The sequence below is a fragment of the Rhipicephalus sanguineus genome, unplaced genomic scaffold, assembly GCF_013339695.2.
Source record: "Rhipicephalus sanguineus isolate Rsan-2018 unplaced genomic scaffold, BIME_Rsan_1.4 Seq6037, whole genome shotgun sequence".
In the NCBI taxonomy this organism is placed as follows: Eukaryota; Metazoa; Arthropoda; class Arachnida; order Ixodida; family Ixodidae; genus Rhipicephalus; species Rhipicephalus sanguineus.
The window spans coordinates 1-10,313 of record NW_023615607.1 but is presented as its reverse complement, the minus strand read 5'-3'; the positions used below and the strand labels follow the sequence as shown (position 1 = coordinate 10,313).

At 41.5% G+C, this 10,313-nt stretch overlaps 1 long non-coding RNA gene across 1 annotated transcript; it reads left to right on the top strand.

Moving 5' to 3' along the window:
• The first annotated feature begins 948 nt into the window (after positions 1-948).
• On the top strand, positions 949-6,523 carry LOC125756745 (uncharacterized). Its single transcript, XR_007414718.1, has 4 exons — positions 949-1,337; positions 2,167-2,295; positions 3,968-4,107; positions 6,429-6,523. It is a non-coding gene; the product is annotated as an uncharacterized LOC125756745 (long non-coding RNA).
• Positions 6,524-10,313: the final 3,790 nt, after the last annotated feature.

Here is a 10,313-nt window from a genome sequence, read left to right as displayed (position 1 = left end):
CAGTTAGGGTGCAGGCGCTCGCAGCGACCCGTAGCGGCCGCCGCTACGGTCGTCGAAAATTAAAGGGGGGAGGGGGTAAGGGCACCGGTACCCTGTTCCTCTTAGATCCGACCCTGGAATTTTCGTGGTTGTTGCAATTTCATTCCGAGCTGCGTCTTGAGAGGTTCGTGCATGCTCGCGTGCGACTGCAAATCTTTCTAGCCTCTCCAACGCAACATCCCTAAAAAGAAAAAAGACAACGTGTTCCATGACGTTATGCAAAAGAACTCGTGCAATGAAAAGGCATCGATTCTCATTCAGAGCTTCTACGGATCCAGTATGCCTGCAAGAGTGGGCGTGAAACATCAAGGGAGGTCCCTCATGTGTACATAAATTTCATTTGACTGTTCGCTGATTCTTACTTTTAATTAATTATTTTTCTTTTTTATATGCACCTGTCTTTTCCTTTCACTGTTTACTCACATTCTGCGCGAAAATATCTGTCTTTGCGTCTGTTCATTTTATTTTTGTTCTTGACGTAACCGCTATAATTGTCAATGAATATTTCAATCATTGTACTCAAACATTACTGCGTGAAAAAGAATGTTAATCAACTAGAACGGAAACCCCGAATTTCCTACATGTTTGTTCTCTACGCCAGCATGTGCCGTTCAGAAGAAGCTAATCTGCCCGCATAGTCTCTAGAGTTTTCTTTTCTTCGTTTTACAATTTATCAGCGCCATGTGTGGCCTACACGACGAGCTTATACCGCAACAGAAAGCTTGGTTTCAACGGGAAACTCCACAGAACGCAGGCTCACACGCGCGAAAGCACGCCAGCGAGCGGCAGCGCCGTCTGCACGCTGGATCGCGCAATCTTTCCACCTGGCAGGCGCGCTCACGACACTAAGGAGACCTTCCTAGCCCGTATAGTTCTGCGTTCGTGTGATCGTCGTGCCGAGTACTGTTTGTGCGGTCGACTTTTAACGCGCTGCCTCGCATTGTGTGTATTGTGTGTATTGTGTGTTGTATTTCGTGGTTACTGACGTAAGCGCAACTATACGCGGTACCAGGCAAATAGTCACCAGATGCCGACCGTGCGACTTCAATCTCTGCGACTGCTTTGTTCGGTGTGACCGACGGACGCGATTCATAGTTTTGAAGAACACCTTCAAATGTTTCCGCACGTCAGTGAGTAGCAGCGCCGCAATCCTTTGTCGACGACGCGTTCTTTCGCCCTGGAAAATGCTTTGACGCTCGGGGACGGCCGGTAGCTCGGCGATTCCTCGCTTGGCGCACCATTGGAAACCGGCGGTCATCTAGCAGTGTACGCTGCCAGCGTATTTTTTATTGCCAGAGGTAAGTGAACGTTACGCTTCGTACATTGTGAGTTGTTCTTATTGTAGTACGCCTTGTCGCCGAAGAAAATCGCATAACGTGTTGGTAGTGTATGCGGTTGTAGTTGTGCGGATGTGCTCGCGCATGACATTTGTCAAGAACGTAGTCGGTAGTGTTATAAAGTTTTGGTAATTAGCTCGCTTGCACGCACTGCTCTACGCTAATATTTGCTGAAAGGAGACAACATTTTTGTCAGGCTCACCATTGTCATGCGTTTTATGCATGTCTCTTGACAAATTACTTGGAGTAACGCCGTGAAACCGAAGCTTCAACATCCATTTCGTTCGCACGAGCTCTGAAGGAATAATCATCAGCCACCGTGTGAATCGTGAATCGGTACAGTGGGAGAAATATAGTGTATCTAGGGATGTTTTCTTTAGGCGTGCATTTTATTTGTCATTAAGTAACGTGACCCTCAAAAGCGTTTAGGTTAGCATTCTTGGACATTGCTTATTATCTTTCAAGCAATAGATAACATAGATTTGCTAAAAATGCAATTTCTGCAGCATGACATTGTATTTTGTTCAGTTGGTTGCCCCATTTTTATCCTTTATGCACGTTGACCTAATTTGACAAGCCGTACTTTCAGCTGAATTTCAATTGCTTTTAGCACTATATGTGCGTCCACCTCTCATCGCATAATAATAGCTTGTGAAGAACAGCGCTTGTGTTGAATTAGCCATTTATCAGAGCTCCTCCTCCCTCCTCAAAGGGCAAGGTGCTGCTGGCACACCTGCTTCGGCTTTTCTTTTTTTTTTTGAATGCTGAAGTTTTTTTCAACGTACTGCAGGTAGCAAACAGCAGTGCCACGACAAACAGTGGAGTGCTGACGATGCAGTCCAGAAGGTGGCTGAGGCAAGTATGCTATAGGAGGTGCTTATTCAGGCAGAAGAAATAAGCATCTGTAGCCAACGTAAAGGTAATGTACAAAGTTCCATTTAATGAAGAAGAATCTTGTTTTGAGCTAGTCATGTCGAAGGGAAACAATGAGCGCTAGATAATTGAGATGGAAATGCAGAGTAACAATGTTATGTATGCCAGCAACCAACTTAAGTTTATTCATGCAAAAGGGTTATTCCCAACGGTTCATTTGGGGGAACAGCCCACAGTTTCCACGAATGGGCATACCTGGTAGCCGTTGCGCAACCTGTTACTGTGTTTTCGCACTCATTATTATGTGCCACTTACTCTTGTGACGTTCCACCAAGGTGAAATTACTTCACGTAAACAGCAGCGAGAAGGCTCTTGCTAGCCAGTTCAATTAGGAAAGCGTTACCGTAGCTTTTAGTTCCAAGAGTGTACTCCATGTTTGTCACCATGGACAGTGCATTTTGCCCGGGAACATGGCTTAGTTTTGCAAAGGAAAATGTTGCCTTTCTGTAAAACGTGGTACTGGGAAATGGCATTGTGCCAAAAATATGAAGGTTTATGACTTCTTGCAGCACGCATTGTTGTACAGGGATGTTAGCGTTTTCATAAATGCAATGTATGGTGCCTGAAGAATATAGCGGCCCACTTTAAAATTTATAACTTCATGATTTCAGTATCTGGGACAGACTTTACTGTATACGGTTTGTTTCTGGAAAGCTTCAACCTATCTTGCAATTCTTCAAGGCCAATACTGAATTTGCTGTGTACATTTGGCTGCACATTTTCATCACTTATGCTAAACAACAGGCTTGAGTGATGTGTGGAATTCTTGTCAATCAATTTTATTGATTACCTCGGACGATCTATTCTGCTTCCCACAGTTATTGGGTGCTTTGTGTGCATGTACTATGCATGCTAGAAATGAAGCTTGCAGCATCAATGAGTACAATGCCCATAGGCTAGTATGAGGTGCGAAATGTTGCCACTGCTAGAATTTACATTATGTGTGCATGGTACAGCTGATTGTGTAATTTAGCACTTTCTAGCTACTTACGCAGTTCAAGCAGATGTCGATCATGTTTACTGTGGTATGGCACGGCCACCAAGTTCGTGCATTCTGCATACCAGGAAACCTGACACGAAGCAACGTATTGCTGTGATGACAGCTAAGTAGGAACAAATGAGTTTGTCTTCTCTGTCTATTTGTCAATACCATTACACAGGCTTGTTAAGTGCATTCAAGCGGCTTTAGCAATGCACTTGCAGCTACAGAGCCAGTAAAGGCAGCCAATTTCATCATCAGAGTTCATTTTGCAAATCCCACTTTCCATAAAGGGCATTGTTTTGTGATAGCTTAAGGTCAAAACTTGCTCAATTAAACACTTCTTGGTGTCTGACATTACATGAATTATGATAATTGTTATATCTCATGTGAAATTATGCCATTGTTTTTTTTTTTCATAATCTTACTTTGCATACACACTTTACGACTGCACCCTCCCCAACCGAATCTTTACTAGTGCTACATTCTGTTATGGGTGAAAACAATTATTGAACTAAAAACCACGCCAAGGAAAGCAGTATGATGCCCTGTAATGTAGGAGGATGCTGCTATTGGAGTGTTTAGTCTAGAGCTGAATTTAATGAGAAAGGGCAGCAATGTAGGTCATCTGTCGATATTTGCAGACCATAATTGTGTTGTGGTCATTTTGTTATTGCAGGAAGCATCTTCAAAAACCAGTGCTACAAGGATGTGAGCAGCAGTTTCCCTTCAACGAACGGGTCAAATTCATGGAAGCCACGTGCCTGCTGCTTCTGGCTTACACAAACATGCAGCCACCATAGTAAAGTTCTTGCAAAGGTGTGAGACATCCCTATGCTGCATGGATTGAGCATGTTAATTGCCTGTTTTTATAGCTTATAGTAATATGTCTACAAGTGTACTTCCTTCTAGTGTATATTACATTCTCTTAAAGGGCCAGTCAGCAGGCTCCGACTTCTTTTTTTTACACCTCCCAAACAAGCTCGCTAATTCGTACAGAGGGCTGCAGGAATCACATTGTGCGAATGTCAGACTCTCCACTTCTAAAAACAATAACCACACCTCCTCTTCAGCGCTTGACCAGTCCTCTTTGCTAACGAAGTGGTGTAATGTTGCCTATGAGCAACATTAAGTAACGCTGACTGTTGAATAGTCCTCTGCAATACGAAACGGCATTTTGGCTTTGTGATGAGGCAGTATCTGGTTGTCACAAGTGTTGCGAATTGGTTCATCTCGCCAGTGCTTTGACTGTGCTTCCTCACCGCACCGCTCTGGCACAGTGGCACACCGAGGAAGCTCCTCTTCAGGATGGTCAGGCTGAGCGAGAAACTGAAACCAGCTGGAATGTTTGTTCTATCTCCTGTGGCTTCATTATTACACCACTTAATAAAAAAATTCATGTGACAACATGTTCACGTTGTACAAGCGTGCAGTTGTCACAAATTTTAGACTCCGGGGTTGTTTAGGGGCCCTTTAGCCTTAAATTATGAATGGTAAATTCACACGTCACGTGGTTTTCTTGCTTTATTTTTTGCAATGCTCATTTTTAAAATAGCATGTCAGCTTCTGTGAGTGGTAATTTATACATTTATCATACAAAACATCCTGCTATATTCAACAAATGTTATTATAGATTTTGCATGGCACCAGAGCCACCTGCTTTTTGCCGTGTGGCAGCTACATGGAAGTTCATTGCTATGCTGCTTTGTTTAACTGATATCTTTTCAATCAATGCGTTTCACAGTCCAGGGTGTTTGGTGTATTTGCATCTTGATGTGTTTAATATCATACAAGTGATGGATTTTTTTCTGTCTTCTAGTGTTTACTTTGCAGCTATTTAACTGTGGTTTCAGGGGCATATCTAGACAGGAACATCAATTCTGCTAAGCTTTGGTTCGAAAAGAGACGCTGAACAGGAGTTCCTTAGGTGCATGCCCTGGGCACCAGCCCTTTGGATTACAGAAATATCTAAACTGCATAATGTCTTTCAGCTCCTTGCTTAATTGCATGTCTTCTTCAACCTACAGCTCTTTCCATAATCTTTAACATTAACCTACATTACCAAGTGAACATCCCCCGCTGCAATACAGTGGTTATAATGGTCAGCTGCTGATCTGAACTGTGCGGTTCGATCCTTGATGGAGTGGTTGCACTTTCGGTGGAGGTGCAAATCCTAGAGGTTCCTGTGCTTTTAATTTGACGTTTACATTACAGAACCCCATTGTTATTATTACATCAGCAAGTGGACAGAGTGGTACTTCTAGATTGTATACATATTTAGTATAACAGACAGCTGAGCTGGTTGGTAGGTATTCATGTTAAAAGGCAGGGCATGCAAACATGGACACAAGAGAGAAACCAAGACACCACTAACGCCAACTGGAAAGGTGGACAGTGGCACAAAATAAAGTAGACATAGAAACTTATCTGTGCATGCCCAGGCAAGAGGCGATACCTATCAATCTGGCACGCGCGATAGTCTACGTGAGAGATAACTGCTCAAGCATTTGATTTCTTCTTTATGCTAGTTAATCGACAGTTGGCTCTCTTGTGCACTGCCATTATCGATATGCCAGGCCTCGACAATTGGACGCATTTCTTCATTCATGTGCTTGTACAAAACCGCATTCATCGAATTTTGGCGTGCATTTACGCCCTCGACAATGTAAAGGTAGATTAGGTGATGAGCCTCCAGTTAGTGATCTCAGCGTTTAGGTGTCTTGACTCTCTTGTGTCCATGTTTGCATGCCCCATCTTTTAACATGTATTCATATAGTGCGTAAGAGAAATAGGTTATCTAGTGAGTTATTTGGAAAGTAAGTTTAGGGCGAGCACCAAAATAGCAGTGTAAATTAAATTTAAGCGATGAATGCATCGGGCTGGATTAGGAACGATATAATGGCGAAATATAGCCGCTTGCTCTTTGCTTATACTTGTCTCACTTTCTTGTCTCATATGCTTTGACAATGACCAGGTGTCGTGTTGGATGCTACTAATTGGTTATGAGCTATACAGACAAAGCAGCGGCTGTTTGGATGCTTTCTAAACAGCTACCTCATGGGGAGAGAAAGTTAATTTGGGTTATTTGAGGCATGCTAAAAAAAGTCTACTTGTTTCTGATGTTTTTGTTTTCCTGGCAGACATTCTACACGAACTTGCCCAAAGGCGGAAGGAAGGCACGCACAGATGGATGCACGGAAATCATGGGGCTGCCGTAGAAGATGTGAATGAGCATTAACCTGTGAGTATTGTCTTAAAACATTTTGCTGAAGCCTTTTATTTTGGCTGAACAGTCTTATCAATGCTTTGTATTCCTGATTTGTAGTGCAATATTGTTACACCCTGTTGATTTCACAACAGAGCTCTTTAGTCTGGTACAAGGCCCAAAAATTTCGACCTAGATGACCAAATTGCGGCAGCCGGTTGTTTCCACAATTATGCATTAGTGTAAAAAACGCAATAGACGGAGCACAAGAAAAAGGAAGACACAAACAGTGCTGTGCTCGTGTGCTCAGTCTTCTGCACTGCTTTGTTTACGCTCTGTCATGCCAACACACACAAGCATCCATTTTAGCTTATGTAGTAGTCCAGCTCATACACTTGGTAACGTTCTCCAACAGCAGGATTACCGGATATCTGGCTTGTGAAGTCAATCTAAGTGCATGCCTGATCGAATCCCGGCTGTGTGGCCTGCATTTCGATGGAGGCTAAATGTTGAGGCTGTGTAGTTAGATTTAGGTGCACGTTAAAGAACCCCAGGTGGTCGAAATTTCCGGAGCCCTCCCTACGGCGTCTCTCATAATCATATAGTGGTTTTGGGACGTTAAACCCCCGATATTATTATTATTAAAGGCATGCTGTCCGTAGACTTGTGTGTATCCACCTTGAGATGGAAATGCAGCTGTGTTTTAATATTTTAGCCAGTATAGCTCGTGAATAGAATTTGGAGGTGTGACAGCAACACTTTTAGAGGGGGCGAGTTACTAAATTATTGTTACTTGTGTGTATCCACCACTGAGATGGAAATGCAGCTGTGTTTTAATATTTAGCCGTATGCTCGTGAATAGAATTTGGAGGTGTGACAGCAACACTTTTAGAGGGGCGAGTTACCTAAATTATTGTATACTTGTGTGTATCCCCATTGAGATGGAAATGCAGCTGTGTTTTAATATTTTGGCCAGTATAGCTCGTGAATAGAATTTGGAGGTGTGACAGCAACACTTTTAGAGGGGGCGAGTTACTAAATTATTGTATACTTGTGTGTATCCCCATTGAGATGAAATGCAGCTGTGTTTTTTAATATTTTAGCCAGTATAGCTCGGAATAGAATTTGGAGGTGTGACAGCAACACTTTTAGAGGGGGCGAGTTTACTAAATTATTGTATACTTATGTATCCACCATTGAGATGGAAATGCACTGTGTTTTAATATTTTAGCCAGTATAGCTCGTGAATAAATTGTGGGGTGTGACAGCAACACTTTTAGAGGGGGGCGAGTTACTAAATTATTGTATACTTGTGTTATCCACCATTGAGATGGAATGCAGCTGTGTTTTAATATTTTAGCCAGTATAGCTCGTGAATAGAATTTGGAGTGTGACAGCAACACTTTTAGAGGGGGCGAGTTACTAAATTATTGTATACTTGTGTGTATCCGCCATTGAGATGGAAATGCAGCTGTGTTTTAATATTTTAGCCAGTATAGCTCGTGATAGAATTTGGAGGTGACAGCAACACTTTTAGAGGGGCGAGTTACTAATTATTGTAGACTTGTGTGTATCCACCATTGAGATGGAAATGCAGCTGTGTTTTTAATATTTTAGCCAGTATAGCTCGTGAATAGAATTTGGAGTGTGACAGCGCACTTTTAGAGGGGGCGAGTTACTAAATTATTGTATAGTTGTGTGTATCCACCATTGAGATGGAAATGCAGCTGTGTTTTAATATTTTAGCCAGTTAGCTCGTGAATGGAATTTGGAGCTGTGACAGCAACACTTTTATAGGGGCGAGTTACTAAATTATTGTAGACTTGTGTGCATCCACCATTGAGATGGAAATTCAGCTGTGTTTTTAATATTTTAGCCAGTATAGCTCGTGAATGGAATTTGGAGCTCTGACAGCAACACTTTTAGAGGGGGCGAGTTACTAAACTATTGTGTATTTCTCTATGTTTGCATGTTATAAAACCATAGCTTTAAAATTAGTCCAGATTTTACGCTATTTTCTTAACATATGACCTTCCGTACTGTTCGAAGGCATTGAACCATATGAAATGCTTTGTGCCTTTGTGTGTGTGCCCAAGGTTAGGAGTCATTATACTAGGATAGATAAAATAGGTCAGAGGTTAAAGTAAATTTTTCGCAATCAACTTCTTCAGAGCAGGTTTTTGAGTAATTAGCAATACAAGCAGATTAGTGCTTCATTTTAGTGTCTGACAGTGCACACTGTTTTATTTTAGTACCTATTTGGGTCATTTCACGCCAGTGTGCCAGGTCGTTTTTTGACCATTTCCAATATTTTTGTAAAACTGGTGCTGTTATGTTTCAGTGTGGGAAGTAGTCATTCAAGCGTTATTTTCGGGGAAAGAATGCATGATGCAGCAAAGACCTTTCAAACTTCGCACGCAGAAATGAAGCTGTGTCAGGCAAATTAATTGACACATGATTATTGCGTCGAGCTATTACTACAAAGCATTTGTTCCTTTAACATAGTCACCAATCTTTCATGACTATGATAGTCGAATTTATTTTGATTTCAATTATGCTATTTGCAGTCGTGAGGAAACATTGCAAAATGCACCATTTTTAAGTATATTGTAAAAAAGACTGAATGTTCATGTGAAATATATTCACAGTATGCGTTCAGTGCATATACCAAGGGTTGAAAATGCTGCTGGCAAAAAGAAGCAAAAATGTCTTCAAACAGGCACTTGGAAGAAGTAGTGTTTGAACCCATATGGCGGGCTCTCTTTCACTGTGTAGCAATCCCAGCAAAAATGTTGCCTACATATCATAGTGTGCTTTCCTCGTGCGATAATTTAGACAAAGTTTTTAAGGTGTAATATTAGCTTCAAGCGAAAATAATTTTTTCAAATGATAAATAACAAGGCTGTGGGAAGTTTCTTGGAGCTTTGCCTTCACTGCACAGCACATCATTGTTCTTGCATGGTATTTCAGACGGAAGTATTGCTTAAATATGCAACATTTAGACTTGCACTATATGAGCACAGGGGCACCCGCGTGAATCCTGTGCCAATGTGCTGTGCAGCGAAGGTCAAGGAACGAGACTCTGTGCAGGCTAGGATTATTCACTTCAGTAAATTTTTCCTTGCTTACAACCAAGCAGTATATATTTTTTTTTAATGGAATATAAATTGCCAGCAAAGTATACCACACAATAACGTCTTCGCGACATTTCTGTTTGGAATGCTACATAGCAAAAAGCTAAGCTGCAATATGGGTCAAAAGATATTTTTCCCGACTGTTACAGTTTGGGTGCAACGTTTCTGTTTATTTTGTTTTCATAGTAGTCTTATGACAAAGGGGGTATCTATTTACTTATTTATTTAATACTTGACAATACTGCTGACACCAGTAAGCAGTATTGCAAAGTGGGCTACAGTGATAAGTTACACATAAAATGATCTTGCTAAGCAAAAACAGGAGCATAACATATACAAAACACAAGATAAACCAAGAACATCTATACAACCGTCTTAAGGAAATGATAAGGGAACAGCACAAATACAAAGGCAATGAACTTAGAAATCAACCTTCGGTATTCCATACGAACAATTGTTCTTTCTCCTGATAAATGTTAACATTAGAACTTCAGCATTTTGCAGTGTTTCCTTATGGCTGAAAAAACGTAACTTGAAATGCAAATTAGTAAACTATTTTAGCCAGGAAACACTGCCACCTTCAGATTAAAGAAAGAAATATTCTGCATTAAAACGGGAACAAACAGCGCTGGACATGGGATGAAGAAAGAACAATAACGAGGGTGCTGTTCGCCCTCGTCTACCGT